Source organism: Hippopotamus amphibius, chromosome 13 (assembly GCF_030028045.1).
Source record: "Hippopotamus amphibius kiboko isolate mHipAmp2 chromosome 13, mHipAmp2.hap2, whole genome shotgun sequence".
Taxonomy (NCBI): Eukaryota; Metazoa; Chordata; class Mammalia; order Artiodactyla; family Hippopotamidae; genus Hippopotamus; species Hippopotamus amphibius.
Genome location: NC_080198.1, coordinates 18,311,330 through 18,331,842, shown reverse-complemented (window position 1 = coordinate 18,331,842; position 20,513 = coordinate 18,311,330).

Below are 20,513 nucleotides of genomic sequence, written 5' to 3'. Positions count from 1 at the left end.
TTAAATAAAGGTGAAACTAATTTTCTTCATGCGACCTTTCCTAAAGACCATGGCCCGTTTTCTACAGAAGCTATTTTTGACAACCTCAAGTGGCATTACATTTTGCAGTGGAACCCAGGGGGACTTCACAGGTTCGATTTCTTGAGGGTCTTCTGTTGGAAGCAGGAGAAAGAGGGAAAGTTCTCTCAAGTTCTCTCTGGATTGCCGGCGGTGGGGTCAGTTGGACTGCTCTGGTTCTTTGAAGGCGTGGGGAACTTTGTTCAGTGTTGATATTGAATTTAAAGAGCAGAAATGGGAGCGAGGAGCAAGGCAGTCATTTTTAATCAGTAACAAGTAACACAAGTAAGATTTGTTTCCTACCTTGCTTTATACTACTAGGAAATGCCCGTCAGCGACAACTGCTCTTTGTATCATACCAATCTTGAGTGGAAACATTTCTGTAAAATTGTACCTTTCAAAAGAGTAAAAAGTGTTTTGGTTAGTAATGGTGTGGAGAAAATACAGTATTGCATGTTTTTGTATGTACTGATTGTGGTTCACGGATTGGGAGGGCTCTGAGACAAGCAGAGTACTAAATCAAAACTGTTTAGGTATTTTGTGCCAATAAAAATTGATTTTATGGAAACAGTTTATGCTTTGAGGAGCCCAGTTTTATTCCGTCTTAGGAAACTAATTTCCACTTTGAAAATTGTTATTCTTTTGTTCATGGTATAAATGGATGGAATACAATGATACTCTACTTCTGTGAGACAAAGCCTTTCCTTAAAATGTTTGCTAGGTTAAGCTGTGCTGTTCTCCTGATGGTTATTTTAAATTAATAACAACTGTAATTTTAAATACTATTTCTTTGTTAGACACATTGTACCCTTAAGTTGAAAGACTAAATTCTGCAAGTACTGTATAATATTTTTTCGCTTATAATGCTACATTTTTATTAATGTAGCTTCCGTTTTGAGGATTTATATCTGTATTTCTCTTTGCATTATATAAATACACCAGTATTTTCATTCTGGAGTGGGTCTTTGTTGCTGTTGTTTGAGGCTGTGACAGGTGGTAATATACGTCTAAGTAAGGTACGCATGTTCTTACTATCCTTTTAGTGCATGCTGTTTAGTTGACCATAATTTCTAAGGCATTTGGAGGCTTCTTAAAATGCAAGATAAAAAATCTGCAAATCTTCTCTTAAAGGGAAGAAGCAATGTATATGTATATGTGTATATATATATGTTGCTATAAAACTTTTTAATGAACAGATAAAACATGAGTAATCATGAGTAAGCATGTAATCATTTTGATAAAATAATTAAAAATGGGTACAGTAGATATATTGAAATTTGAGTTGGGCATAATATAAACTATTAAATATTCAGTCCAAGATGGATAAGTCATAAGAAGAGGGTGTGGCCAATTTATCTCAGGTGAATGGTCAGCATTATTTTATTTTGTCTGTAAATGTCAATCAGTCTATGCAGACAGTCTTATATTTGGAAACTATGAGCAACTATTAGCCTATTTCTCTCCAGATCATAAGGCCAGGTAGACGTTAATTATCCAACGGCCACTCATCAGAAATCTTACCTTACCTAAAGACAGGCCCAGGAAGTAAATCTCTCCTCATCCAACCCCCCACCCACCCAAGTGATCCAAGTTCAAAACATAGAAGTAACTAAGCCCATGTGACGCCCAGAATTTTTAGCGCCTGCCATGGCACAGGAACCAGGCCAACAGGGCTAACTCCTATACGACCCCAGCCTTAGGCAGTAGCTCTGGGGCACAGAGACATCCTGTGGGCTTTATGTGGCCTTCAGTTCACGGATATATTTTCATAGAAGAACCCATAAACCAGTGATTCTCAAATTGTAACATTCATAATAATAACTACCTTAAGTACTTGCAGGGTCCAGAGATGATTATTAGAAGGAGTTGAGGTGGGGCCCAGGAAAGAGCGTTTTTAACAAGATTCCCAGAAGTTGGAGGCCTGTCTCCAGGCCTTTGCTCAGACGTGATTTACTTAGACACCACGTGTACAGGCTTGATCTGGTTTTGCTTTGCTTTCTTCTGGTGGGATGGGAGATTTCTAATGAGAATTCAGGTGACAAGTAATAAGGAATGACAGCCAACTGTAAAGGAAAAAAGCAAGAAGAACCAAGAGAGGCAGAGAAACTAGCCGTCCAGGGGCATATTGTGCAGGAGCAAAACTCCCCTTGCACCTCAAGAGCTCTTTTCATCACTGAGTGTGCGAGTCTGTACTTTGACTGTTCATTATATTAATAAAGAACCATCAAGAAAAGGTTAGTTGTGTTTCAAAATACTCTACTCCTTGTACCAGGACAGGTACAATGTATTTGGGGAAGACGTCCATTAAAATAGCTCATTTTCTTTCACTGAAAAATTAATTCATCATAACCTCCCCCGCTCCTCCCTGGGTGAAATAAATGAGTTATGTCTATATTTGAAGCCAAAGAAAATAGATTGCTTGTCTATAAATCTTTCTCTGCGTGTGTCCTGGCATAGAATTATTGGGTCTAAAATGAGCATTTTTAGGACTTTTGATACCATGTGTCAAATTGCTTTGCAGAAAGACATATCTACTTAGATGCCTACCTGACCATGTTCATTTTTTTTTAAATTAATCTCAAGTGGGGAAGGGAATAAATCAATAACCATAGTGATAGATGATAATCTTCGTATCCACTATTCAGCCTTGCCAAATCTTGTCAGTCTTGCCATAATGGTTTCTACCTTTCCCTTTCTCTTCTTTTCTTCCCTTTTTCATCTTCTTTCTTTCCTTCTCCCTCTCTTATTCCTTCTATTGCTCCTTCGCTCTCTCTATTTTCTTCCCTTCCCTTTTTCTTTCTTCCTTTCTTTCTCCCTCTTTTTGAAAGAAAGAAAACACGACACAATCCTTTCAGCCAAGTCTTTGGTCTCATCATCAGCCATCTGCATTCTCAAATCCCCTGCCCCTACGAGCTAACAGGCTCCCGGGTCCTGGCGCTGAGTCAGGATGGATAACTGAGTTGGCAGGATTGGTCCTACCCTTCACTGTCTTGCTAAGACCCATAGGCTCAAGTGCAAAATGTCTGGTCTGTCACAGAAGGCCGTTTGTGGTCCGGCCCTCCACTGCCCTGGCCTCATCTTCCCCTTGTATTTCCATCTCTCCTTTCTCTGGTTACCTTTGTATAAGCTCTCCCTGGAAAGCCCAGCCCCCTCCTCTGCCTGGGGAATCCCTCACCGACTCCTCCAGCGCAGAGGCAATATGTGATCACGGGGATGGCACGGGTATAACTCACCTGTACAGCCGTATCCCTGGGTCCTGGCTCAACATCAGGTTTGTGCTGGACTCAGATCCAAGACTTCTGGAAGGCCTTCTTGGCCCAGTCACCCCTCTGCTGGGCTCTCACGGTGCGTTGTGCTTCCCTCCATGAATCCTGGTGCATGTGTGGGCTCCTGGCTCCCTCAGCTGGTCTCACCTCCTCCCACTCCCTGCTCAGGCCCTGTGCTCCAGCCACTCCAAGTCACTGGCAGTGCCCTGAACAGATGGTACCGGGTCACACCAACATGCCTTTGCAAGCATTGTTTCTTGCATCCAAAGTCCTTATTACTCCCTCTTTGCCCAGCTCAACTGCTGTTAAGCTTTCAAACATACAGGGTGAGCTCTTAGACAGAAAAGGTGAACTAACCTCTACAGAGATGGGGAGATTGTCCCTGTGCAGGTCCTGAAAAATTTCCAAGTCTCCAAACACAGTCATTAGATCTGAGTGTCATGGTGGGCTAGGTAGCAGGCTTACTGGCTTACTGGTGTTTCAGGTTGTCTGTGAATTGAGATGTCTGGGGTTGTAAAATGCAGTGGACCAAATACTGTTCTCCATTTGCCTGGTAGACGTATCACTCTGTGTGATCCTGCTACTGAACTTCAAGAGACCCTCTGTGAGGGGCAAAAGAGGTAATGGGAAACTGTCTCCACCCATTCATCTTCTAGACCCATATCAATATCCTTTGCTTTGTTTATTAGCTGTTGCTGCAGTAAACAGAATTAAAGACAAACTTAATCTGAGTTCAAGGGGTTCTTTATGCTTTTTCTCCAACTTGGACAAGACTTTTGGGGTCTAACTCAGCCCATGGACAGAGCCATCTTGCCCTCCTTTTTTCTTCCTTTTGGGATGTTTTTGATGAGGATGTAATGCTTGGAGCCATAGCAGCCATCTTGCAACCATGAGAAGAAATATTGTCAACATGGTTAAAATAGCAGACCAGAAAGATAAAAAGAGCAGACATCTATTTTAACATTGTTGCACTACTTACCGAAACAAGCAACCTCGTATCTCTAGATTTTAGATTTCTGGTCTTGAAATAAAAACTGCTATTGCTTCAGGCACTAATATTCAGAAAGCCTGTTATATGAAGCAACAATTAATTACAACAATACTTAAAATAACTCCATCCTCTCCACTCCCTTGACGGATATGCCTGATATCCTGGAACCATAGTCACAAATTTTTTAAAATTAGGCTTACTTAATTCATATTTCCAATTATCAGATCATTCCACCTGGTGTTAACTGTTAGATTAACCTGGCTCTGGAAAAAATAATAATAAACTAGATTTGACTTGATTTCTTATCTATTACAAGGCTGTTTCTATTGAATCACACTTTCTAAAAACTGATATCATGATCAATGTATTTTTAAGCTTTTGATATGATGTTTAGTTACAGGAATCTGGAAAACCACCTGAATGAATCTTTCTAATCCATAGATATTTAAGCAAATAAGAAGCCAGTTTCTATGCTGGGAAGTGCGGAGGATTACAGGGGATAAGAAAAGGTCCAGTTCTCTTGCTGATGAGGTAGCAAGCTAATTCGAGAAGCCTGGCAAATGTGCCCCAAACCATAAGTCAAGGCAGAACATGATATCTCCCAGAAGAGAGACCTAGATAAAGAGCTCAGGATGACGAGGCGCTCCGAGGAGCTCAGAACGCCTAGCCGATTGCCCAGAAAGGGCCTGTTGCCCAACTGAGGGAAGCAGGAAAAAAACATGGAAGGCGGAACGAAAACTGTCCAGTTCCCATCTTCCCCATCTTTCTGATTCCCACATTCTCCTCCCTCTGGGGTCCATTTTCAAAATAAATGTTTCTAAGGAAATAGAACTACAAAATTCTCTCTTCAAAGTTTTTGTTCCAATTCTATGCACATGCTCAAGTGCCAGGAATGGATGTGGCCATTTTAATGGAGAAAGTTTGTTACATAATTTTTTTTTTTTTTTTTTTTGCCGGGAGAGCCAACAGATTACGTTAGAAATCTCAGAACCGAATAGAAATTAAACATGTAGCTCTCAAGAAGACCACTCCTTTCCCCTCCCAAAGAAAGGGGCAGTAGCCAGTTCACACTACAGAAAAGGAGAAGAAAAGTCTTAGTAGGTATTTGATTCACCCCATATACTGGTTGCGGGCATTAAAGATTAATAAACAGCTTGAAATTTATATCTGAAAGCCTGAAGACTCAAAGTCACTTCAAATTATACAGAGAAAACATGCACAAATGTTTGAAGTTGCAATGTCAAAGCATAAATGCAACTCTCATTTCTCCGTAACATTAAGGAGACAGGTAAATTAAAGCTATTACCACTTGGCTTCTACGAGGAATAATTTAGTCATGTATAAATTAAGTTTTAAGTGGCCAGCCTACTCTAGGGTAGAGAAGATGTCAACGGGTAGGAAAGTATATATTTAAAAACATCACTTGATACCTTTCTATTACCTGAGTTATGCCAGCCTGTGTAGCTTTCTAGGATGGAAATCTTACTTTCTGTCAGGATGTGATATCTGAGAACCACACACTGTTTTTCAGTAAGAACCTGTGTTGGAACCTGGAGGGTACAAGAAATGGTTTCATCTTTTTGAAGATACACAGATGTGCTGTAATCCTGAAAGGCTTTGAAAAATTATTAAGTTGCAACACTGACTTAATACGTGCCTTATTAAAATATTCTCTAGAGATCATAAAATTTAAAATGCTTAAGGAGATGAAACTTTTCCTTGCCTTTTTCATTTAACGGAGTTATTTTTGTCCTTTAATCCCCCCATATGTTTTCCCCCTATAGTTCCTGAGTCCTGATCAATTTGCACTGCAATGTGCTTGAAGAAAAAAAGGAAGTAGAAGAAAAAAAGGAAGAACAAATAGGAAAGAACCCCTGTCACAGGTATTCATTCTGGAGAGTGATATACGAAAGAGTTTAACTGTATAGTGTGTAATTCTTTTAACCCACAGCCATGATCTGTTTCATTTGCATATCTGTCTTGAGGAATTATGGGATACCCTGAGCTATTTCTAGAATTAGATTTGCATAATCGTTCTAATCCTTTATGAGTAGGGTAGCATGTGGTCTGACAAAAGATTTTTTTGTAATTTGTAAGTTACGTTGTAAGTTTTATAAAGATATTAGAATTAAACACCTTTAGATATATATTTAATACCTGCCTCTATTCAAAGAAACACAATTATACAAAGGCATGATTAGTCTTCTGCTAATGGCATATTACTTTACTTTTTGATAGCTGGAAAAACAGCTTTGTTCACTGAAAGTTTGTCATTTGAAATTTATTCTTTTTTATTTTTCTAGCACCTCTTGGCAAGATTAAAATTCATTTAAACGTCATAAGATAATGCCCGGTTGTAATGAGCCTCAGTGACTCTCTGAGTCTCCCAAATTTCTTCATTAGTGGGTAGATTACATATTTGAGCTTGACATAGTGGCAGCAGGAAATACATTTACACATTTTTTTAGCGTATGGAATATGGATGCTCTTGTGACCAAAGAACGTGACTTTAACCACTTCTGATTTGAAGATTCTTCTTCCCTTTGGTTATCAGTTTCTCATGATGATATCTTTTCAGGACTGTGATAAAGATGAAAACTCCATTTTGGATGTTTGAACACTCACCACTCTTCAGCCTCACACTCTCCTTTCTGTTTTCCCCACACCTGGGCTAGCCAGCCCCAGCAGAGAGGAATTCTCACCCAGCCCGGCCTTCTGGCCACAGTAAAAATGAAAACCAACCAAACTGCCTCACTGTTGCCACTTTGTTTTCTTTCTTTTTTTTTTTTATTGGAATATAATTGCTTTACACTCTCGTACCAGTTTTTGAGGTACACCAAGTTCAATCATCTGTATTTATACACATATCCCCGTAGTCCCTCCCTCCCTCGACTCCCCCCCACCCTCCCTGTCCCAGTCCTCTAAGGCATCATCCATCCTCAAGTTGAACTCCCTTTGTTATACAGCAACTCTCCACTGGCTATTTTACAGTTGGTAGTATACATACGTCTATGCTACTCTCACTTTGTCTCAGCTTCCCCTTCACCCCCGGCCCCCCCAAACCTCGAGTTCTCCAGTCCATTCTCTGCATCTGCGTTCTTATTCCTGTCTTGTCACTGAGTTCATCCGTACCATTTTTAGATTCTGTATATATGAGTTAGCATACAATATTTGTCTTTCTCTTTCTGACTTACTTCACTCTGTATGACAGACTCTAGGACTATCCACCTCATTACATATAGCTCCATCTCATTCCTTTTCACAGCGGAGTAATATTCCATTGTATATATATGCCACATCTTCTGTATCCATTCATTTGTTGATGGGCATTTAGGTTGCTTCCATGTCCTGGCTATTGTAAACAGTGCTGCAATAAACATTATGGTACATGTTTCTTTTGGGATTATGGTTTTCTTTGGGTATATGCCCAGGAGTGGGATTGCTGGATCATATGGTAGTTCTAGTTGTAGTTTTTTAAGGAACCTCCAAACTGTTTTCCATAGTGGCTGTACCAACTTAACATTCCCACCAACAGTGCAGGAGAGTTCCCTTTCCTCCACATCCTCTCCAACATTTGTTGTTTCTAGATTTTGTGATGATGGCCATGCTGACTGGTGTGAGGTGATACCTCATTGTGGCTTTGACTTGCATTTCTCTGATGATTAGTGATGTTGAACATCTTTTCATGTGTTTGTTGGCCATCTGTATATCTTCTTTGGAGAAATGTCTCTTTAGGTCTTCCACCCATTTGTGGATTGGGTTATTTGCTTTTTTGGCATTAAGCTGCATGAGCTGCTTGTATATTTTGGAGATTAATCCTTTGCCCATTGCTTCATTGGCAAGTATTTTCTACCATTCTGAGAGTTGTCTTCTTGTCTTGTTTATGGTTTCTTTCGCTGTGCAAAAGCTTTTAAGTTTCATGAGGTCCCATTTCTTTATTCTTGATTTTATTTCCATGATTCTAGGAGGTGGGTCAAAAAGGATCTTGCTTTGATGGATGTCATAGAGTGTTCTGCCTATGTTTTCCTCTAGGAGTTTTATAGTGTCTGGCCTTACATGTAGGTCTTTAATCCATTTGGAGTTTATTTTTGTGTATGGTATTAGGAAGTGTTCTAATTTCATTCTTTTACATATAGCTGTCCAATTCTCCCAGCACCACTTATTGAAGAGGATGTCTTTTCCATTGTATATTCTTGCCTCCTTTGTCAAACATAAGGTGCCCATATGTGTTTGGGCTTACCTCTGAGTTCTCTATTCTATTCCATTGATCGTCCTTTCTATTTTTGTGCCAGTACCATACTGTCTTGATCACTATGGCCTTGTAGTATAGTTTGAAGTCAGGAAGCCTGATTCCACCAACTCCATTCTTCCTTCTCAAGATTGCTTTGGCTATTCGGGGTCTTTTGTGTTTCCATAAAAATCATAAGATTTCTTGCTCTAGTTCTGTGAAAAATGCCATTGGTAATTTCATAGGGATTGCATTGAATCTGTAAATTGCTCTGGGTAGTACAGTCATTTTCACGATGTTGATTCTTCCAATCCAGGAACATGGTATGTCCCTCCATCTGTTTGTATCATCTTTGATTTCTTTCATCAGTGTCTTAAAGTTTTCTGCATACAGATCTTTTGCCTCCTTAGGCAGGTTTATTCCTAGGTATTTTATTCTTTTCGTTGCAATGGTAAATGGGAGAGTTTTCTTAATTTCTCTTTCTGCTCTTCCGTTGTTAGTGTATAGGAATGCAAGAGATTTCTGCACATTAATTTTGTATCCTGCTACTTTACTAAATTCATCAATTAGTGCTAGCAGTTTTCTGGTAGAGTCTTTAGGGTTTTCTATATATAATATCATGTCATCTGCAAAGAGTGACAATTTTACTTCTTCTTTTCCAATTTGGATTCCTTTGATTTCTTTTTCTTCTCTGAATGCTGTGGCTACAACTTCCAAAACTATGTTGAATAATAATGGTGAAAGTAGACACCCTTGTCTTGTTCCTGTTCTAAGAGGGAATGCTTTCAGTTTTTCACCATTTAGAACAATGTTGGCTTTTGCCTTCTCATATATGGCTTTGATTATGTTGAGGTAATTTCCTTCTATGCCCATTTTCTGGAGAGCTTTTATCATAAATGGATGTTGAACTTTGTCAAAAGCTTTTTCTATATCTATTGAGATGATCACATGGTTTTTATCCTTCAATTTGTTGATATGATATATCATGTTGATTGATTTGCATATATTGAAGAATCCTTGCATCCCAGGGATAAACCCCACTTGATCATGGTGTATGATTTTTTTAATGTGCTGTTGGAGTCTGTTAGCTAGTATTTTGTTGAGGATTTTTGCATCTATATTCATCAGTGATATTGGTCTGTAATTTTCTTTTTTTGTGACATCTTTGCCTGGTTTTGGTATCAGGGTGATGGTGGCCTCGTAGAATGAGTTTGGGAGTGTTCCTCCTTCTGCTATATTTTGGAACACTTTGAGAAGGATAGGTGTTAGCTCTTCTCTCAATGTTTGATAGAATTCGCCTGTGAATCCATCTGGCCCTGGGCTTTTGTGTGTTGGGAGATTTTTAATCACTGCCTCAATTTCTGTACTTGTGATTGGTCTGTTCATAGTTTCTATTTCTTCCTGGTTCAGTCTTGGAAGATTGTATTTTTCTAAGAATGTATCCATTTCTTCCAGGTTATCCAATGTATTGGCATCTAGTTGCTTGTAGTAGTCTCTCATGATCTTTTCTATTTCTGTGTTGTCCGTTGTTACTTCTCCTTTTTCATTTCTAATTCTGTTGATTTGCATCTTCTCCCTTTTTTTCTTGATGAGTCTGGCTAATGGTTTATCAATTTTGTTTATCTTCTCAAAGAACCAGCTTTTAGTTTTATTAATTTTTGCTATGCCTTCCTTCCTTTCTTTTTCATTTATTTCTGCTCTGATCTTTATGATTTCTTTCCTTCTGCTCACTTTGGGGTTTCTTTGCTCTTCTTTTTCTAATTGTTTTAGGTGTAAGGCTGGGTTGTTTATTCGATATTTTTCTTGTTTCTTGAGGTAGGACTGTATTGCTATAAACTTCCCTCTTAGAATTGCTTTTGCTGTGTCCCATAGGTTTTGGGTTGTTGTGTTTTCATTGTCATTTGTTTCTAGATATTTTCTGATTTCCTCTTTGATTACTTTAATGATTTCTTGGTTGTTTAATAGTGAATTGTTTAGCCTCCATGTGTTTGTATTTTTTGCAGTTTTTTTCCTGTAATTGATATCTAGTCTCATGGCGTTGTGGTCTGAGAAGATGCTTGATATGATTTCAATTTTCTTGAATTTGCCAAGGTTTGATTTGTGACCCAAGATGTGATCTATCCTGGAGAATGTTCCGTGTGCACTTGAGAAGAAAGTGTAGTCTGTCGTTTTTGGATGGAATGTCCTATAAATATCCATTAAGTCGAGATGGTCTAATGTGTCATTTAAAGCTTGTGTGTCTTTATTTATTTTCTGTTTGGATGATCGGTCCATTGATGTAGGTGGGCTGTTCACGTCTCCCACTATTATTGTGTTACTATCGATGTCCCCTTTTATGGCTGTTAGCATTTGCCTTATGTATTGAGGTGCTCCTATGTTGGGGGCATAGATATTTACCATTGTGATATGTTCTTCTTGAATGGATCCCTTGGTCATTAGGTAGTGTCCTTCCTTGTCTCTTGTAATAGTCTTTACTTTCAAGTCTAATGTGTCTGATATGAGTGTTGCTACTCCAGCTTTCTTTTGACTTCCATTTGCATGGAATATCTTTTTCCATCCCTTTACTTTCAGTCTATATGTATCCCTTGGTCTGAAGTGGGTTTCTTGTAGGCAGCATATAGAAGGGTCTTGTTTTTGTATCCATTCAGCCAGTCTGTGTCTTCTGGTTGGAGCATTTAATCCATTTACATTTAAGGTGATTATTGACATGTGTGTTCTGATTACCATTTTCTTAATTGTTTTGGGTTTGTATTTGTAGGTGTTTTCCTTTTCTTGTGTGTCCTACTTAGAGAAGTTCCTTTAGCACTTGTTGTAAGGCTGGTTTGGTGGTGCTGAGTTCTTTTAACTTTGCTTGTCTGGAAAGCTTTTGATTTCTCCATCAAATCTGAATGAGATTCTTGCTGGGTAGAGTATTCTTGGCTGTAGGTTTCTCTCTTTCAGGACTTTCAGTATATCCTGCCATTCCCTTCTGGCCTGCAGAGTTTCTGTAGAAAGGTCAGCTGTTATCCTTATGGGTTTTCCCTTATATGTTATTTGTTGCTTTTCTCTTGCTGCTTTTAATATTTTTTCTTTGTGTTTAATTGTCATTAGTTTGATTAATATGTGCCTTGGTGTATTTCTCCTTGGGTTTATTCTGTATGGAACTCTCTGTGCTTCTTGGACTTGGTTAATTATTTCCTTTCCCATGTTGGGGAAGTTTTCCACTATAACCTCTTCAAATATTTTCTCAGACCCTTTCTTTTTTTTTTCTTCTTCTGGGATGCCTATGATTCGAATGTTGGTACGCTTAATGTTATCACTGAGGTCTCTGAGACTGTTTTCTATTCTTTTTATTCTTTTTTCTTTTTCCTGCTCTGTGGCAGTTATTTCCCCCATTCTATCTTCCAACTCACTTATTCGTTCTTCTGCCTCAGTCATTCTGCTGGTTATACTATCTATAGTATTTTTAATTTCAGTTATTTTGTTATCCATTGCTGTTTGTTTGCTCTTTAGTTCTTCTGAGTTCTTATGAAGTGTTTCTTGTACTTTCTCTATTTTGTTATCGAGATTTTGTATCATTTTTACTATCATTACTCTGAATTCTTTTTCAGGCATTTTTCCTATTTCCTCTTCATTTATTTGGTCTTGTGGGTTTTTTTCCTGCTCCTTTGCCTGCATGGTGTTTCTTTGTTTCCTCATGGTAGTCCAAACTTCTGGGGTTTCTTGTCCCAGCGATAAAGGGGTTTATAGAAGACTGTCCAAGCCCCAGACTAATAGCTGAGTGTTGGGTCAAAAAAAATACTAAGTCTAGGAAACACATACATGTATAAGACACACAATTACTGAATCCAATAGGACATAAGGCACTAGAAAGACCTGACAGAAGAACCCCAGTATGCTATCAGATATTCAAAGAGAAAACCAACAGAAATTCAAAACCAAAACAGAACAAGACAGAAACAAAAGCAAAAACAAACAAACAAATAACACCTTACACATACAAACACAAATCCAGGGAGATATTGTAAGCTAGGATCATATAAAGAAAAGAGCTAGCGTACCACCAGACAGAATGGAGATTCTCAGAATGAAATTAGACCATTGTACTATGAACTAAGATAAAGACAAAAACCTAATATTAAATGCCAAGGCGGTGTCTCATCTGGAGAATAGAGCAAGGAGTCTGAGCAGATCAATAGTGTTGCTTATAAGTATGTTAAGATAAAATAAACTAAAAATGGATGGAAGACAGGGGAACAGAAGAGCATAGTGTGACTGGAAATATGCAAATAAAAAGAAATAGAAATGTATAAAAGATAGAAATGAAAAGAAGGTAGGAGAGATATATAGTCCATACTACAAAAAACTTAGCTAGAAATAGAAGTATATAAAAAGGCTAAAAATAAAAATAGAATAAAAAATTTGTTATAAAACTTGTAGATCCCTTAGGACTAAGATCATAATTAATAAAGAAACAAACAAACAAACAAACAAAACACTAGAACTGATCCCAGAATGGACCAGGTCAATATAATTGATACTAATATTTCTGTTTCCTTGGAGTCTCAGCTGTAAGTGTCCTTCTCCTCGCCTTGGGTTTTTTGTATTATTCTGTGACCAGCAGAGCTTCCTTTATTGTTCATCTGTAAGCGTAGGTGTGTGGGGAGGGAGAGGGTACAATAGCGGCTCCTTCCCCTGGGAGTGAGTGAGCAGTGGCGCACTGTTGTTTCAGTCGGGCTTGGAGGTGCATGTTGCAGAGGGACGCCGGTGGCTCAGGTGTAAACAGAAAGTCTCAGAGTTGGGCCTCTCTCTGGGTTTTTTTGTTCTCGGCAGCCTCCCTGCTGCTGGCTCTCCAAGCCTGTTCTCGGCTGCCTGCCGGGGTCCTTGTTGTTCCTGAGCGCCTTAGGTGGCCCACAGGGGTCCCTCCACTGCCCGTTGCAGGCACCGAAAGAGAGGGAGAGGCTACGCGCGCGGCTCCTCCCCCCCGCCCGTGAGCCTGCAGCCTCCAGCCGCCATCATGGCCGGGCAGCTCTCAGGGACGGGCCCTCCTCGCCGGGGACCGCTTCCCTCCTGTCCTCTCGGTCTGCCACCTTTCTGGCAACAATGTTTCTCACCCTGAACCAGCTCTCCGGTTCCCACGCTCCCGCTCCCGGACCCTCTGTTCAGCTGTGGATCGACGTCCGGGAACGCTGTGCTGCGCTGCGGACCCTCCGTGTGTTTCTCACTCCCTCCCGTCTGCCACAGCTCCGCCGCTTCACCCTCTTTGAGCTGTTGTAGATGCCTCCCTACCGGTTATGTCGCGCTCCTTGCGGTCCTTTCTGGTGTCCGAGGCCGTCTGCTGGTGTTCAGCTGGTTCTCTGTGGGAATTATTGCGTCCTTCGGTGCATTCCCAATGCATCTGTGGAGAGGGATGCGTTCTACGTCCCTCTACTTCGCCGCCATCTTTTCTCCCTGCCACTTTGGCCTGACTTGTACCTGCTCTGTTCTCAGCAGAAAATCCCACAACACAAGTCATCAGTCTTGTCATGTCCTCCCAGTGTGTGTGGCAGCAAGAGTCCCAACGTCTAAACCACTTTTGGGGCATGAGGGATGAGTCCACCTTCTGCAGGGAATCCACTGCACAAGAACACACAAAGTTGTGAAGATCACAGAACAAAGTATTACATATAACCAAATGATGTACTTTTGAAAAGAATGATCCCATTTGTATTGATTAGGGTAGAAGTGGAAGTATTATAATCGAGTCCTTGAATCGGAGTGGCTGAACTGTGTCTCTGGCTGCTGGGTTACTGCTTCAGGAGGTCTTCAGCAACCCACTGGTGGGGTGGCCCTCTGGTCGTCGCCAAGTGCCTTCACTCTCTGGGGCCCAAGTAGCCAGATTCATCGCTGCATCTCCCTGTTGGAGTGCAATTTACTTTTAAGCCAGGGAGGTGCATCACTTCTGCCCACGTTCCACTGCTAAGAACTCAGTCATATGGTCCCATCTGTCTAAGAGCTGCTGGTAAATGCAGTCTCTAGACGTCTGCATGAGTGGCCAGGTGCCCAGCTAAAACCTCTCGGGGGAGGGGCAGGGGTAATGAGAGAAAGATGGGAGAAAAGAGGGAGGGGGGGAGGGAGGAGGGAGGAAAGAGAGCAAAGAGGGAGAGAATTTTAGAATGAATGAATGAATTGTAGACGACAATTGGAGTGGGACTTCCCTGGTGGCACAGCAGTTGAGAATCCGCCTGCCAGTGCAGGGGACATGGGTTTGATACCTGGTCCGGAAAGATCCCACATGCCACGGAACAACGAAGCCCCTGTGCCACAACTACTGAGCCCGCATACTGCAACTACTGAAGCCTGTGCGCCTAGAGCCCGTGCTCTGCAACAAGAGAAGCCACCCCTCTGCCCCACCTCGCAATGAGGAGCCTATGCACCGCAATGAAGAGAAGCCCCCGCTCACCACAACTGGAGAAAGCCCGCACACGTGCAGCAGCAAAGACCCAATGCAGCCAAAAAGTAATTAATTGTTTTTTTTAAAAAAGAGGACAACTGGAGTCTCCCTAACCCAATCCAAGAAAAGTAATGGAGACTATTAACATCAGATGTCCAAAGGACTAATGACTGCAGACAACATTTAACTCTCCAGAGCCCAATCACAATACACGGTTAGGAATATTTTTCTGAAAATTTCTTACTTGGAGCAGCAAATATTTTCTTTTAAAATTTTGTACAAGAGTAAACATCCATTCATACACGCATGTCCTGGGTCTGAAAATGTTTTGCTCCTCCATTTCGAACTCCAACTTGGGATTTCAAAAACATATCTGAAGAGGAAATGTTTAGGAGGACAGGCTGATGAGTGAAAGGACCTTGGCAACATCTAAGCAAAGAGCGATCAAGAGAAAAAAGGGACTGATACTACTACTGGCACACAAGGCTGTGGCTGTCCATCTCCCAGTGGACCCTATGGAGAAGGAGCCAAACTGATTTGCCTCAAGACAAGAGAGGCGGTAAAGGTTTGAGGGTGGGGTGGGCGGTGGGTACAGCTGGAACAAGACTGACATTGAGATGATAGCTGTGGATAAGATACTGGATGATGGAGAGACCAGTCTTCCTTACACAATTTTGTTTATTTTTGTTGATGGCTAAAAATGTCCATAATAAAAAAATTAAATTAAAAATAAAATTTAAAAAATGTCCATAATAAAGTTATTATTTTGCTTGTTTGCTTTGAAGAATGGACCACATACACTCATCTCAGCCTCAGGATTGTCTACAGGGGACAAGCCTGTTCTCAGTCACATGAGAAAACACCACTTGTGAAACTTCTTAACAGTTATTCCAACCTACCTTTTAATAAAACACAATTTTCTCCAATCTTCTTGGTAAAGCTTTTAAGTTTCTGCTACAAAAATATTTTTCATAAATTACACCCTACCTTAAGATGAGGGAAATTTGGATTTAAACAATGTGGAAATTTGTGTACTCTAAAAATGTGAAATCTTTCATCTATAATTCAAGTTATCTTCTCTGAGCCCTTCCCCTTAAGCTTTAAACAGTGATTAAAACAAAAATTTCTTCCTTGAAACACAGTAAACCACACAGCTGACCTAAAACTGATATGTCTTTGAATGACTGTTTAAGTGTATCAAATGTTTACCTTTCCACTACGTTGAATGCAAAATGATAGGCTTTTTAACTTTTAGAACACCAATTTTGTAAAGCCCCACTGGGAGGCTTAACGTTTTCTAATAGTGTTATTTCAAATTTTCTATTATACTTAAACAAAAACTTGTACAAGCAGATACAAAATGTTTTCAGGATAAACGGATGGTCCTCATAGGGAGACAGTTTTCCCCCCACCCCCCCACCCCACCCCCTGGGGACATTTGCTGGTGTCTGGAGACATTTCTGGGTGCCACGACTCAGGGAAACTACTGTCATCTAGTGAGTAGGACCCCGGGGTGCTGCTACTTATTCCACAACGCACAGGACAGCCCCACAACAAAAGACTATCTGGCCCACAAAGTCAGAAGTGTCAAGGCTGAGAAACTCTGGATCAAAGTGAGAAAATGCCTGGAAATATTCATTGCAGTCGCCACTCCAAGGATCAGGCTACGGTTTCGCCTGGCTGGCACAACGCGTGGGTGTGTGTTCAAGGCTTCATAAGGATGAAAATGCCCTGTGGACACAAGGATACACATGCTTTACGTACATACTACAGGTCAGCCCGTGCATTCTGTCATCAGAAATCATGCTCCTACCATGATTTTCCACTTACTTGCTTTTAATCTTTTGTGGCATACTACATTTGATTGACATGCTTACCAGACTGAGTTCTTTAGTTACAATTTGCTGCAATATTGGACTTTCGAAAGCATTTTGATGATTTATGGGCCGAGTAACACAGAATTCTGGGATATGTGGGAAAGTGCGGCTGCAGAGGGGAGCATCTGCTTGGGGTTTCGGAAGCTGAGTCCCCTGGGAGGATGCACGTAGAGGAAGAGAGAGGAGCTGGGGTGCCACACCCCACCACGGGGACCACAAGAAGCCAAGGGACCAGCTAGGCTGGACCCAGGCCTGCTTCCCTCATCTCATTCCAAGGAGCTTTGAATCGACGCCTCCAAGAGCTATGAAACGGACACTAAAATGCTCCAGGGGGACCCTTCTGCGAGCTTCCCTCTAGAAGCAGTGTTGGGGGCAGGGCAGGCAGAAGAAAGAAAATGGATTCATTTATACGTGAAGATCACCGCAACTTTTGAGGGTGGCGAGAAAAGACAAAAGACACGTAGCTACACGCTCAACTTCTAAGCAGATTAGAAAGGCATCTCATAAAGTGGCATCAGGGTAAAACTGTAGCCTTTCTACAGAAGCGCATTCCTTTATTCTCTATCAGCGGTCCTCAACCATGGGTGCATCTTAGAAGGAAATGAGTAACTTTAAAAGAATAATCCTAATACCTAGACCTCAGGCCAGACACATAAAACCAGGATCTCTGAGGATGGCAGATGATGGGAAAATGAGAATGGCGCTTTAAGAACAGCACATCAACTAGCAGCTCTAATTTTGGGAAATGTACACTCTGAAAGGGTCCTGATACTTGGGGGGCAGGGGGAAATGTGGGGGGGGGGGTGATGCACTTTAAGGAGTGTGTTGTTAAAGATTATCATCTGGGGGCTACATTAAAAAATACTAGGAGAAAAGCAGCTCTCTTTAACGCGGAAGCGAGCACCAAGGACTAGCAAATTAGAAGGAAGATATCAGAGAAGGAGAGAAATATTAATTCTGAGGATATTACCTGAAACACACAGCAACAGGTTGAAACAGAAAGGTCATAAAAGGTTGTTAGTGAATTTTAGACAGTGACCTTCATTGAATAGAGAAAAGGTCCTGTTTTTAACGATAAAGTGGTCCCCAACTTTATAATCTTCTAAAAAATGAAGTGAGAAGAGAGTGGGGTAAGATTTCTGTTAGCACCAACGAAGAGGAAAGTTCATTTCTGTATTTCATCTATCACTGGTCTGGTTTGGTACAGCTCCAACAAAAGACTCCATTGATACGCTGGGAAGGATGAAGGTCTTTAGTTAGGGAAGAGGGTTTGTAAGGGAAGAGTTCTGGCACACACTTTTCAACAGTTAAAAAAAAGGCCGCTCTTAAAAAAAAGGCTGAAGTCAGTTTTCATGGAAGTGACAGTTTTCATGGAAGATAATGTTTGCCAAGAAATCCAAAGGTACGTTTGAGTTTGGTCAGCGGCTTCTGGCATAAGATCTATTTCTACCTTAGAAAGGATGGAATCCATTCATAATATTTATATCAGACTAGATTGTTGACTTAGCTTTTCTTGCATAAATTCTCACTTTGCCTTACTTTTAGAAATTCTGGCCTATGAAGTTCCAACTTCAGTGAGAGCTCGTCCTAGGGACTGGAAGAAACGGCACCACCACCTTTATAGTGCAAGACTTTGTGTGCTTTGCACAGAATTATTTTAAAGACTCTCCAAGAGGCATGATCACAAGTTGTTTAAAACCACTGTCTGATAGGTGCTAACATAGGTAACAAGTTAAAAAATAATAACCAAATATACTCCTCAGTAAAAATAATAACCAAGGACAGAGGTAACAAATGACAAAGTTCTGTTTTTCTTTGGATGGTGGTGAGTCAGTAAGTACAGTTCTACGTTTTCTACACAAGCTTCACATTTGTTCTCTTGGCTGTGTATGTGTAGTCTAAGTTTTTAGGCAGTGATTTAAAATATTAAGTTGGTGTACGTAAAAGGAAACTTTTATAAAAGTCATATGTCTTTTAACCTGGGGGGAAACGGATGATTGACCCAATCAAGTTTTCACCACTCATGAAAAAGGATGTGTTGAACATTATATGAAAACAGCATTGAGCAAAATTACCCATAGTTCCACTTGAAGTCTATTTTTTTTTTCCAATAAACTCACCAAGGAATGTTTCTTGAACGCAAACTAAACTGAACCAAAAATAATCCTTCTATGACCAAGTAAGGTAGTTAGTACAGCAAAATCCCATACACTTACGGGACACGTCACCGGAGGGGTAAGGTTACACATAATGCGCAATTGTAAGCCCTGGCTGAATAAATAACTACAAAACGGACAATTTTTCTTTTTGCAACAGTTAGTGGGTTGGCATGGCCACTTTATTCAGTTAAACACATTCCAGAAGTTGTTTATTTGCAACGTCAAGTCCATTTACAAGACTTAGCGGGTTTTTCAAGGCCAGGCTACATTGACATGGCCGCCACCTAGCACCCTGCCTGACCACCCAGGATCAGCACCCCGTGACTATTTGCTGAAACAAGACAGTGAAATCCCATGAGTCTGTTCCTGATTACAGTCAGGTGTGCATGTCATGATTTCCTTTCATGTTCCCAAACCTCACCAATGGAATGCGTTATTTTTTATACGACCTTCAAACTCAGGCAAACAGAACTTTCCTGTATGTAAAATGAAAACTTACACACGGTTAGTGCTATAGTACCAACTTTGGAGTCTTTACTCATTTTAGAACGTGGGCTATATAGAAATCGGCTTGTAATAAAAACTGACAACTGTGACAAAAAGAAGGATATAATATTAAAAATAAATCAAATGATATACAGTACTGTCATTATTCTGATACAGAATTTTTACACAGCAATACTGATACAGGTACAAGTGACGGGGTGCCAGGCAAGCCATTACAACAGACCTTTGGGTTACAGAGAAAGGTTAAGTGACGCCTTAACACCGATTTAAAAATGGTAACTAGTGTTATGCCAGGCGAAAATCAATACTTCCTCTTCCAGTGACATTTTCCAGAACATCTCTAACTAGGAGAATTTCGTTAAAATAAAAAAAAAAACTTTATAAAAAGGAAAAGAAATAAATGTGATATTGTATCGGAAACGTCTTTTAAAAATTCCCAAATCTAGAAATCTGGACTCAATTAATTGGACTTCCCATGCTTTCTGTCCGCACTAGTCCAATCGCAGACCTGAAACCCACTTGCATAAGCAGGTTCAGTCAGCGTTCAGCACCCAGCCTCCACTCCGTGTAAGAGAAGTTTGGGGTGTCTGGTTCAACCACATATTCTTTTCACTGTTTAAGTATCAGGCAAAAAGCTTGATTCTCATCAGCGATTCTGCCAGCAAGCTCAAGGATGTGGACCCCCACTTTATAATGCTAGAGGGTCAGGAGGCAATGCCAAATAATAAAATGAGAGTCTTAAAACTCAGGAGTGAGGGAAAGAGACCAAGGTTGGGGGGGGGGGGTGCAGGCACAGGCAGGGTGGGGCTGACTGGGGGAGTTTTAAGAAAAAAAAGAAAGTTTCTGTAACAAATATCAAATTCCTACCCTCTGCACTTCTGCGAAAACATGGGTGAGCTATTCGTGTTAAAAAAAAAAAAGCCACACCAAAACACAAACAGGAAAATGAGAACGGGTTCCATAATGCCATGCACTTTACGCTTCTGGCCAAAACACAAATCCTCTTTCAATTAAAA